Genomic DNA, 12913 nt, shown 5'->3' with positions numbered 1-12913 from the left:
TTTGTGATGAAATTGAGTAGGTTTTGATTTGGTTTGGCTTTGAAATTTGGAAAGTAGAGAACTTTGGTAATTTTGTGTAAAACCTTGTTTTTAACGAACTTTGCCGAGGCATAACTTGGCTTCTAGACTCCATTTTTTGTGAAACTAGATTTTTATGAAATTTGGGTCCAAGAGCTTTAAGACGTTCGAAGAATGAATGAAAAATATTTTAAAACTAGAAAGTTATGCGCGTTTGAAGTTTGGTGTAAAAATCTGAAATTTTGCAGCTTTAAAATTTTTTAAGTCTAATACAGCATGCATACACGAACCTGTGCACACGACATGAGCATTCTCCACTGTCTTGGGGTCTCGCGTACGCGCGAACTACCATGCGTATGCGATCATGTATTTTCAAGGCATGCGTACGCTACTTTTAACACGCGACGTTAACATCCTTTTCTGTTTAGGTTATCTCGCGTATGCGAACAGGGTGCTGCGTACGTAGACGCCGAAATTTCAACTCATGCGTACGCAGGACAGGGCATGTGTACGCATGACCCCTGTTTTGCTGAAAAGTTATTTTCTTCACTTTTCAAGGGTTTTCTAGCTTTCTAAAGTTCTTTAATTACCTTTTAAAATTACTAACTAGTAATTAGGCCCTAAGACTAATAAAGATGAGTTAATGAATTAAATTCGTGAATTTTGGTATAAGGTTAGAAGATGGAGACTTAGGTTTCTGAAGTTGTGAGTGGATGAGTGAAGTGATATATTGGTGATGATTTTGAGAACTTGAGAGTTAATGATAACTTGTGAAATCAAGGATTAATGATGGTTATGACGAGTCTAGGACTCGGAGATGAATGATGAACTTATTGAATACTGTTTTATGCGGATATTGATGAGATGCTATACGGTAGGCATATGGGCTGGATTTCATCCCGCTTACGCTGAGATGTGAGGACTGTGGTAAAGTATCCTGCTCAGATGCTTTCGAGTCACAAGAGTGAGTTGGGCACTATATCCCTGGGGAGGGTACCCATTTATATTCGTGACCGAAAGGTGACATGCCCATGGGAATGTGTCCGGTTGGCAGTTTTATTGACAATGTGATATCACCGCCAATAAGATAGGCATTTGTCATGTACATTTTCTATCTGGTTGCTTGCTTTGTTTACTTGCCTATTTTGGCTAAGCGTATAACATGTTTACTTGCTATATATGAACATTAATTGTGTATTACTTGTATGCCCTTACTTATGTTTTCTATTGAGATTGAGGAGACTCGGTAGGCAGTGGCGATGGAATCGCAGGGAGGTTAGGTTGGTGGAGGCTATGGGACAGTGATGTTATTGATAAACCATTATTTTATGATTTATATTGTGTTTAATTGAGTGGTTTTATCAAATCTTTACCTACTTATTTATATGAATTGCATGATTTTATAATTCCTTCCTAGTATTGTTTATGGTTGAAAACTTGCCTCCCAGAAACCTTTAATTAGTACATTTTAATTCTCCTTTATCCCATTCGATGTCGTGACCCGTGTGTTAAGTGTTTCAGGCCTCATAGGGCGGGAATGGCTTAGAGAATGGGGAGGAAGCTTGCAAAAATGGAAGGAACAAAAGAAACTAAGGAGATGACCAGTGAACACTGACGCGAGTGCGTGCCCCACGCAAACACGCGGAATGAAGAAAATCGCAGCGACGTGAATGCGTGCCTGACGCATAAGCGTGGATTGGAGTCTGCACGAATGATGTGAACGCGTGGACAGGAAAATCGCTGAATGATGCGAACGCGTGGACGACGCGTACGCGTGACCTGCGCGATCTGCAAAAATACAGAATACGCTAGGGGGCGATTTCGGGCCGCGTTTTAACCCAGTTTTCGGCCCAGAAACACAGATTAAAGTGAGGGAACGTGAAGAGACTCAACACGCTTCGACACACACACATAGGCATCCACACACATTGAGATACATTGATATTAGGATTACTTTTAGTTTTAGATCTGAATCTAGATTCGCTTTACATTGATAGTTTATGCTTTGGATTTTGGATGTTGAAGAATCATCACCTCCGTCGAAGTTACTACTTTAGTTTGTTTCCTTATTCCTTTACTCTTTTCAGTTGATCATTGACCCTATTCAAATAAGTATGTTGCATTTTGGATTTATTAATACATAGAATTGCTTTTACTTTTAATTAATTTTAAATCTCTATTTTATTTTATTTTATTCAATTATGTCTTCTTATATTTTTATGAATATTAATTTCATGTCAATGGGGTAGATTTTCTACTTGACATGGGGGTTGATTAAGAGGAGACACTTGAGTTGGAATGCTCAAGTGCTTAGTTAAATCGGACATTGTTGGCTAATTCTTTATCTACTAACGCTAGACCTTCCTAAGGGAAAGGACTAGGATTTGCGGATAAGAGTCAGTTCAATCACTTGACTTGCCTTTATTTAATAAGGGGTAACTAAGTGAAAACAACAACCTCTTTATATTACACTTGAGAAGATTCCAACAAGGATAGAACTTCCAATTAATCAATTCCCCAGTCAAGGCTTTTTATATTAATAATAATTCTTAGTTTTATTGCTTTAATTTACAATTATTTTAATTATTCATTATCCAACCCAAACCTTCTGGAAAATTTTTTGTTTAATAAATTAGCACTCTTTCCTGCAACTCGTTGGGAGACGACCTGGGACTCATACTCCCAGTATTTTTAATTCTAATTTTTGAGACAACCCTTTTTAAATTGAGAAGGCGAGTCTTAGCTGGTTAAGAACTGTACTTGCAACGCATTTCGTTTATTAATTTCTTAACTGGTCAATTTCTGCCACCATCAATTTTTGGCGTCGTTGCCGGGGAGTTGCAATAGTGTGCTAGATTATTAATTAGTGTACATATTTTATTTATTTGCATATTTTATTTTTATTTTGTTACCATGAGCTATATGTCTTTCTCATTGAATGACGCGTTCATTGCCTGATCCGAGCTTAGCCGCTTTTGATCCTGAAATTGAAAGAACTCTTTCACGTATTAGGCGAGCTCGATGTCGGTTAGCCTCTGAGGGTGGTGAAGTTATTGTTATCGATTCACCAGTCTCATCTGAGGGCGAATTTGAACCACCATCTAAGAGCGAGACAAGCTCCTTTACTACTGATTCAGTTAATTCCAATGCAGATAACATGGCAGCACCTAGGAGGATTACTCTCTAGGAAGCTGGAGCCCCAGATTTTACACTACAGCCGTATCAAGTGCATCACCCAACTCTAGCTGCAGATTTGAACTAAAGACTGCACTAATCAACTTGATGCCCAAATTTCATGGCTTACCTGCTCAAGAGCCTATCAAGCACCTTAGGGATTTTCAAATAGCCTGTTCTACTGTTAGGCGTAATGGTGCAGATGAAACTTCTATTCTGTTAACTGCCTTCCCATTTTCTCTTAAGGGAAAGGCAAGGGAGTGGTACTACTCCCAACCTAAAGCAACAGTTACCAACTGGGATATGCTCAATAGAGAATTTTTGGAAAAATACTTTCCATCTGAAGTCACAGATAGACTAAGAAAAGAAATCTCCTGTATTGTTCAAGGTGAATCGGAGACTCTCTATGAGTACTGGGAGCGTTTTAAGAACCTTCTAGACGCATGCTTGCTGCGCAGAAATTGTGACGGTTCCATTCCTTGGTAACGGTGCTAAAAACTCAATACGCACATTCATAATCTTAGTTCTTTGTCATAACTTCGCACAACTAACCAGCAAGTGCACCGGGTCGTCCAAGTAATAAATCTTACGTGAGTAAGGGTCGATCCCACGGAGATTGTCGGCTTGAAGCATGCTATGGTCACGTTGTAAATCTCAGTCAGGTGGATTCAATTGATTATGGAGATTTAATAATTAAAAGATAAATAAAACGTAAATTTAAAGATAGAGATACTTATGTAATTTATTGGTGAGAATTTTAGATAAGCGTATGAAGATGCTTGTTCCTCCTGAACCTCTACTTTCCTATTATCTTCATCCAATCATTCATACTCCTTTCTATGGCAAGTTGTATGTTAGGCGTCACCGTTGTCAATGGCTACATCCTGTCCTCTCAGTGAAAATGGTCCAATGCGCTGTCACTGCATGGCTAATCATCTGTTGGTTCTCGATCATACTGGAATAGGATCCATTGATCCTTTTGCGTCTGTCACTACGCCCAGCACTTGCGAGTTTGAAGCTCATCGCAGCCATCCCTTCCCAGATCCTACTCGGAATACCACAGACAAGGTTTACACTTTCCAGATCTCAAGAATGGCCGTCCATAGATTCTAAGTTATACCACGAAGATTCTGATTAAGGAATCCCAGAGATACTCATTCTATCTAAGGTAGAACGGAAGTGGTTGTCAGGCATGCGTTCATAGGTTGGGAATGATGATGACTGTCACGATCATCACATTCATATTAAAGTGCGAATGAATATCTTAGAATCGGAATAGGCTTGAATTGAATAGAAAAATGATAGTACTTTGTATTAATTCATGAGGAATAGCAGAGCTCCACACCTTAATATATGGTGTGTAGAAACTCTACCGTTGAAAATACATAAGAACAAGGTCCAGGAATGGCCGAATGGCCAGGCCCCTGAACATGATCAAAGGATCAAAAGATAATCCAAAGATGATTCGAAGATGTAAATACAATAGTAAAAAGTCCTACTTATACTAAACTAGTTACTAGGGTTTACAGAAATGAGTAAATGATGCAGAAATCCACTTTCGAGGCCCACTTGGTGTGTGCTTGGGCTGAGCATTGTGCTTTACACGTGTAGAGGCTTCTCTTGGAGTTGAACGCCAGTTTGTAACCTGTTTCTGGTGTTTAACTCCACTTTGCAACCTGTTTTTGGCGTTTAACTCCATAATGCAACATGGAACTGGTGTTGAACGCCAGTTTGCGTCATATAAACTCGGGCAAAGTATAGACTATTATATATTGCTGGAAAGCCCTGGATGTCTACTTTCCAACGCAATTAAGAGCGCGCCATTTAGAGTTCTGTAGCTCCCGAAAATCCACTTTGAGTGCAGGGAGGTCAGAATCCAACAGCATCTGCAGTCCTTCTTCAACCTCTGAATCTGATTTTTGCTCAAGTCCCTCAATTTCAGCCAGAAAATACCTGAAATCATAGAAAAACACACAAACTCATAATAAAGTCAAGAAATGTGATTTTTATTTAAAAACTAATGAAAATATACTAAAAACTAACTAAATCATACTAAAAACAATGTAAAAACAATGCCAAAAAGCGTATAAATTATCCGCTCATCACAACACCAAACTTAAATTGTTGCTTATCCCCAAGCAACTGAAAATCAAATAGGATAAAAAGAAGAGAATATACTATAAATTCCAAAATATCAATGATACTTAGCTCCAATTAGATGAGTGGGACTAGTAGCTTTTTGCCTCTTGAATAGTTTTGGCATCTCACTTTATCCATTGAAGTTCAGAATGATTGGCATCTATAGGAACTCAAAATTCAGATAGTGTTATTGATTCTCCTAGTTCAGTATGTTGATTCTTGAACACAGCTACTTTATGAGTCTTGGCCGTGGCCCAAAGCACTTTGTTTTCTAGTATTACCACCGGATACATAAATGCCACAGACACATAACTAGGTGAACCTTTTCAGATTGTGACTCAGCTTTGCTAAAGTCCCCAATTAGAGGTGTCCAGGGTTCTTAAGCACACTCTTTTTTTTTTTGCTTTGGACCTTGACTTTAACCGCTCAGTCTCAAGTTTTCACTTGACACCTACACGCCACAAGCACATGGTTAGGGACAGCTTGGTTCAGCCGCTTAGGCCAGGATTTTATTCCTTTAGGCCCTCCTATCCACTGATGCTCAAAGCCTTGGATCCTTTTTATTTACCCTTGCCTTTTGGTTTTAAGGGCTATTGGCTTTTTGCTCTTGCCTTTTGGTTTAAAGAGCTTTTGGCTTTTTCTGCTTGCTTTTTCTTTTTCTATTTTTTTTTCTGCAAGCTTTTGTATTCATTGCTTTTTCTTGCTTCAAGAATTATTTTTATGATTTTTCAGATTATCAAATAATATGTCTCCTTTTTCATCATTCTTTCAAGGGCCAACATATTTAACATTCATAAACAACAATTTCAAAAGACATATGCACTGTTCAAGCATTCATTTAGAAAACAAAAACTATTGTCACCACATCAAAATAATTAAACTAGTTTCAAGGATGAATTCGAAATCATGTACTTCTTGTTCTTTTGTTTTTTGGAACATTTTTCATTTAAGAAAGGTGATGGATTCATAGGACATTCATAACTTTAAGGCATATACACTTAGACACTAGTGATCATATAGTAAAGACACAAACATAAATAAAACATAAAGCTCAAAAATCGAAAAACAGTAAAATAAATAAACAAGGAGATTAAGGAATGAGTCCACCTTAGTGAGGGTGGCGTCTTCCTCTTCTTGAAGAACCAATGGTGCTTTTGAGCTCCTCTATGTCTCTTCCTTGCCTTTGTTGCTCCTCCCTCATAGCTCTTTGATCTTCTCTAATTTCATGGAGGATGATGGAGTGCTCTTGGTGCTCCATCCTTAGTTGTCCCATGTTGGAACATAATTCTCTTAGGAAAGTATCGGTTTGCTCCCAATAATTTTGTGGAGGGAAGTGCATCCCTTGAGGCATCTCAAGGATTTCATGGTGAGGAATTTCCTCATGCTCCTGTTGAGGTCCATGATCTCTTGTTTGCTCCATCCTTTTCTTAGTGATGGGTTTTTGAGATGAATCTCTCCATCTTCCATGGCTCAGAGGTGGAAGCAATTGCCTTCCTTTTCCTCTTTCTAGAGGTTTCTCTGGCCTTAGGTGCCATTAATGGTTATGGAAAAACAAAAAGCAATGCTTTTACCACACCAAACTTAAAAGGTTTGCTCGTCTCCGAGCAAAAGAAGAAAGAAGTGAGTAGAGGAAGAAGAAAATGGAGGAGATGGAGGTGTGTGAATGGTTCGGCCAAGGGGGTTTAAGGTGGTTATGATGTGTGAAAAGGAAGGAGTGATGGTTTGAATTTGAGTGGGTGGGTGTAAGTGGGTTGTATGATAGTTTTGGAGGAGTAATAGAGGTGATTGGTAGAGGGTATTTTGGGAAAGAATGTTATGGAAAAGGTGTGAAGAGGAGAGAAGAAAAGGTGGGGATCCTGTGGGTCCACAGATCCAGTGGGGTCAAGGACTTAACATCCCTGCTCTAATTAGGCGTGTAAAACACCCTTGCTTGTGCAATCCTGGCGTTTAACACCAGACTGCTGCTTGCTTCTGGCGTTAAACGCCCAAATGTAGCCTGTTTCTGGCGTTAAATGCCAGACAGATGCTTGTTTCTGGCGTTTAAATGCCAGACTGCTCTCCTCCAGGGTGTACTATTTTCAATGCTATTTTTCATTCTGTTTTTGATTTTTCAGTAGTTTTTGTGACTCCACATGATCATCAACTTAATAAAGCACAGAATAACAATAAAATAGATTTAATTAAATAACATTGGGTTGCCTCCCAATAAGCGCTTCTTTAACGTCAATAGCTTGACAGTGAGCTCTCATGGAGCCTCACAGATGTTCAGAGCATTGTTGGAACCTCCCAACACCAAACTTAGAGTTTGATTGTGGGGGCTTTGGTAACTCTGTAGTGAGAGAAGCTTTTCATGCTTCCTCTCCATGGTTACAGAAGGAGATCCTTGAGTCTTAAACACAAGGTTATCCTCATTCAGTTGAAGGACCAACTCTCCTCTGTCCACATCAATCACAACTCTTGCTGTGGCTAGGAAGGGTCTTCCAAGGATGATGGATTCATCCTCATCCTTCCCAGTGTCTAGGATTATGAAATCAGCAGGGATGTAAAGGCCTTCAAACTTTACTAACACGTCCTCTACTTGTCTATAAGCCTATTTTCTTGAGTTGTCTGCCATTTCTAATGAGATTCTGGCAGCTTACACCTCAAAGATCCCAAGTTTCTCCATTACAGAGAGTGGCATTAAGTTTATTCCTGACCCCAGGTCACACAGAGCCTTCTCAAAGGTCATGGTGCCTATGGTATACGGTATTAAAAATTTGCCAGGATCTTGTTTCTTTTGAGGTAATTTCTGCCTATCCAATGCATTTAGTTCATTGGTGAGCAAGGGAGGTTCATCTTCCCAAGTCTCATTACCAAATAATTTGGCATTCAGCTTCATGATTGCACCAAGGTACTTAGCAACTTGCTCTTCAGTAATTTCTTCATCCTCTTCAGAGGAAGAATACTCATCAGAGCTCATGAAGGGCAGAAGGAGGTTCAATGGAATCTCTATGGTCTCTAGATGAGCCTCAGATTCCTTTGGTTCCTCAAAGGGAAACTCCTTATTGGTCACTGAACGTCCCAGGAGGTCTTCCTCACTAGGATTCACGTCCTCCCCCTCCCTTGTAGGTTCGGCCATGATGGTCAAATCAATGGCCTTGCACTCTCTCTTTGGGTTTTTTTCTGTATTACTTGGGAGAGTACTAGGAGGAGTTTTAGTGACCCTTTTACTCAGCTGGCCCACTTGTGCCTCCAAATTTCTAATGGAAGACCTTGTTTCATTCATGAAACTTAAAGTGGCCTTAGATAGATCAGAGACTATATTTTCTAAGCTAGATGGATTCTTCTCAGAATTTCTCTGTCTGTTGCTGAATGGATGATGGAAAAGGTTTGCTATTGCTAAACATGTTTCTTCCACCATTGTTAAAGCCTTGTTGAGGCTTTTGTTGATCCTTCCATGAGAAATTTGGATGATTTCTCCATGAGGGATTATAGGTGATTCCATAGGGTTCACCCATGTAATTCACCTCTGCTATTGCAGGGTTCTCAGGATCATAAGCTTCTTCTTCAGAAGATGCCTCTTTAGTACTATTGGATGATTCCTTCAATCCATTCAGACTTTGAGAGATCATATTGACTTGCTGAGTTAACATTTTATTCTGAGCCAATATGGCATTCAGAGTATCAATTTCAAGAACTCCCTTCTTTTGAGGTGTCCCATTATTCACAGGATTCCTTTCAAAAGTGTACATGAACTGGTTTTTTGCAACCATGTCAATAAGTTCTTGAGCTTCTGCAGGCGTTTTCTTTAGGTGAATGGATCCACCTGTAGAATGGTCCAATGATATCTTAGATAATTCAGATAGACCATCATAGAATATATCCAGGATGGTCCATTCTGAAAGCATGTCAGAATGACACTTTTTGGTCAGTTCCTTGTATCTCTCCCAAGCTTCATAGAAGGATTCACCTTCCTTCTGTTTGAAGGTTTGAACATCCACTCTAAGCTTGCTAAGCTTTTGAGGAGGAAAGAACTTGGCTAAGAAAGCCGTGACCAGCTTATCCCAAGAGTTCAGGCTGTCTTTAGGTTGAGAGTCTAACCATATTCTAGCTTTGTCTCTTACAGCAAATGGGAAAAGCATAAGCCTGTAGACCTCGGGATCAACCCCATTGGTCCTAACAGTGTCACAGATCTGCAAGAATTTAGTTAAGAACTGAAAAGGATCTTCTGATGGAAGTCCATGAAACTTGCAGTTCTGTTGCATCAGAGAAACTAATTGAGGTTTCAGCTCAAAATTTGTTGCTCCAATGGCAAGGATTAAGATGCTTCTTCCATGTAAATTGGAATTTGGTGCAGTAAAGTCACCAAGCATCTTCCTTGCATTGTTATTATTTTCGGCCATGTCTCCTTCTTTTTCGAAAATTTCTGTCAGATTTTCTCCAGAGAGTTGTGCTTTAGCTTCCCTAAGCTTCCTCTTCAGAGTCCTTTCAGGTTCAGGATCAGCTTCAACAAGAATGTTCTTATCCTTGTTCCTGCTCATATGAAAAGGAAGAAAATAGAAAAGAAAATATAGAATCCTCTATGTCACAGTATAGAGATTCCTTTATGTGAGTAGAAGAAGAAAAGAAATTCGAACACGGAAAGAAGAGAGGGTTCAAATTTTTAGATGAAGATAAGTGTTAGTAAATAAATAAAATAATTAGAAAGAGATGAGGGGAAGAGAATTTTGAAAATTAAATAAATTAAAATAAAAGTATTTTGTTTTTAATTTAAAATTAATTCAAAAATTAAGAAAGGAAAATAAAATTAAATCAAATTAAAATTTGAAACAAGTAGTTAATTAAAAAGGAATTTTGAAAAAGAGGAAGGTGATTTTCAAAAATTAGAGAGAGAGAGAGAGAATTAGTTAGGTAGTTTTGAAAAAGATATGATTGAAACAAAAAGATAGGATTACTAAAAAAAGGATTTGAAAATTAATTTTGAAAAGATAAGAAGTTAGAAAAGATTTTGAAATTAATTTTGAAAAAGATGTGATTGACATTGAAAAAATATAATTGAAAAAGATTTGAAAAAGAAATTTTAAAAAAAGATTTTGATTTTGAAAATTAAAGTTGATTACTTGACTAACAAGAAACAAAAAGATATGATTTAAGCCTTAAAGATTGAACCTTTCTTAATAGGCAAGTAACAAACTTAAAATTTTTGTATCAATCACAATAATTGTTAGTAAAGATTTTGAAATTATGAAACAAAATAAGAAAAAGATTTTTGAAAATCAATTTGAAATTTTCGAAAATATGAAAGAAAAAAATGAAAAAGATTTGATTTTTGAAAAAGATTTGAAAAAGATAGAATTTTTAAATTGAAAATTTTGCTTGACTAAAAAAAAAGATATGATTTTGAAAATCTTTGACTAATTCAATGCAATTTTCGAAAATTAGGAGTAAAATAAGGAAAAGATTTTTTTTATTTTTGAATTTTAATAAGGAAAGAGAAAAACATCAAAAAGACTCAAGACATAAAAATTTTGGATCAAAACAAAGGAAACATGCAAGAACACTTTGAATGCAAAGATGAACACCAAGAACACTTTGAAGATCATGATGAACATCAAGTATGTATTTTTGAAAAAAATTTTAATAAAAGAAAACATGCAAGACACCAAACTTAGAAATTTTTAATATTTAGACACTAAGAATTCAAGAAGGCATATGAAAAACAAGAAAAGACACAAAACAAGAAATTTTAAAGATCAAACAAGAAGACTTACCAAGAACAACTTGAAGATCATGAAGAATGCAATGCATGGATTTTCAAAAATTTTTTTAAGAAAAATAAAAGAATGCAATTGACACCAAACTTAAAAATTGACACTAGACTCAAACAAGAAACATAAAATTTTTGGTTTTTATGATTTTATTAATTTTTTTTTGGTTTTTTCGAAAATTAATTTGGGAAAAACGAAAAAGAAGAAATTTTTTTGTTTTTTTCGAAAATAAGAAATAAAAAGCTTGAAAATAAAATAAAATTACCTAATCTGAGCAACAAGATGAACCGTCAGTTGTCCAAACTCGAACAATCCCCGGCAACGGCGCCAAAAACTTGGTGCGCAGAAATCGTGACGGTTCCATTCCTTGGTAACGGCGCTAAAAACTCAATACGCACGTTCATAATCTAATTCTTTGTCATAACTTCGCACAACTAACCAGCAAGTGCACTGGGTCATCCAAGTAATAAACCTTACGTGAGTAAGGGTCGATCCCACAGAGATTGTCGGCTTGAAGCAAGCTATGGTCACCTTGTAAATCTCAGTCAGGCGGATTCAATTGATTATGGAGATTTAATAATTAAAAGATAAATAAAACATAAATTTAAAGATAGAGATACTTATGTAATTCATTGGTGAGAATTTTAGATAAGCGTATGAAGATGCTTGTTCCTCCTGAACCTCTACTTTCCTATTATCTTCATCCAATCATTCATACTCCTTTCTATGGCAAGTTGTATGTTAGGCGTCACCGTTGTCAATGGCTACATCCTGTCCTCTCAGTGAAAATGGTCCAATGCACTGTCACTGCATGGCTAATCATCTGTTGGTTCTCGATCATACTGGAATAGGATCCATTGATCCTTTTGCGTCTGTCACTACGCCCAGCACTCGCGAGTTTGAAGCTCGTCGCAGCCATCCCTTCCCAGATCCTACTCGGAATATCACAGACAAGGTTTAGACTTTCCGGATCTCAAGAATGGCCGTCCATGGATTCTAACTTATACCACGAAGATTCTGATTAAGGAATCCCAGAGATACTCATTCAATCTAAGGTAGAACGGAAGTGGTTGTCAGGCACGCGTTCATAGGTTGGGAATGATGATGACTGTCATGATCATCATATTCATATTGAAGTGCGAATGAATATCTTATAATTAGAATAGGCTTGAATTGAATAGAAAAATGATAGTACTTTGTATTAATTCATGAGGAACAGCAGAGCTCCACACCTTAATCTATGGTGTGTAGAAACTCTACCGTTGAAAATACATAAGAACAAGGTCCAGGAATGGCTGAATGGTCAGCCCCCTGAACATGATCAAAGGATCAAAAGATAATCCAAAGATGATCCGAAGATGTAAATACAATAGTAAAATGTCCTACTTATACTAAACTAGTTACTAGGGTTTACAGAAATGAGTAAATGATGCAGATATCCACTTCCGGGGCCCACTTGGTGTGTGCTTAGGCTGAGCATTGAGCTTTACACGTGTAGAGGCTTCTCTTGGTATGGAACGCCAGTTTGTAACCTGTTTCTGGCGTTTAACTCCACTTTGCAACCTGTTTCTGGCGTTTAACTCCAGAATGCAACATGGAACTGGCGTTGAACGCCAGTTTGCGTCATCTAAACTCGGGCAAAGTATGGACTATTATATATTGTTGGAAAGCCCTGGATGTCTACTTTCCAACGCAATTAAGATCGCGCCATTTGGAGTTCTTTAGCTCCAGAAAATCCACTTTGAGTGCAGGGAGGTTAGAATCCAACAGCATCTGCAGTCCTTCTTCAGCCTCTTAATCTGATTTTTGCTCAAGTCCGTCAATTTCAACCAGAA

General features: G+C 37.7%; 1 non-coding gene across 1 annotated transcript; it reads left to right on the top strand.

Annotated features, from left to right (window-relative positions):
* Positions 1-9216: 9216 nt before the first annotated feature.
* LOC148574440 (small nucleolar RNA R71) lies at positions 9217-9320 on the top strand. The gene has a single exon (XR_015906496.1). It is a non-coding gene; the product is annotated as a small nucleolar RNA R71 (small nucleolar RNA).
* The last annotated feature ends 3593 nt before the right edge of the window (positions 9321-12913 follow it).

This window comes from Arachis ipaensis, chromosome B2 (assembly GCF_059453495.1).
Source record: "Arachis ipaensis isolate K30076 ecotype BB chromosome B2, ASM5945349v1, whole genome shotgun sequence".
Classification (NCBI taxonomy): domain Eukaryota; kingdom Viridiplantae; phylum Streptophyta; class Magnoliopsida; order Fabales; family Fabaceae; genus Arachis; species Arachis ipaensis.
The sequence above is the reverse complement of the archived record's forward strand: the minus strand, read 5'-3'. Positions and strand labels throughout refer to the sequence as shown.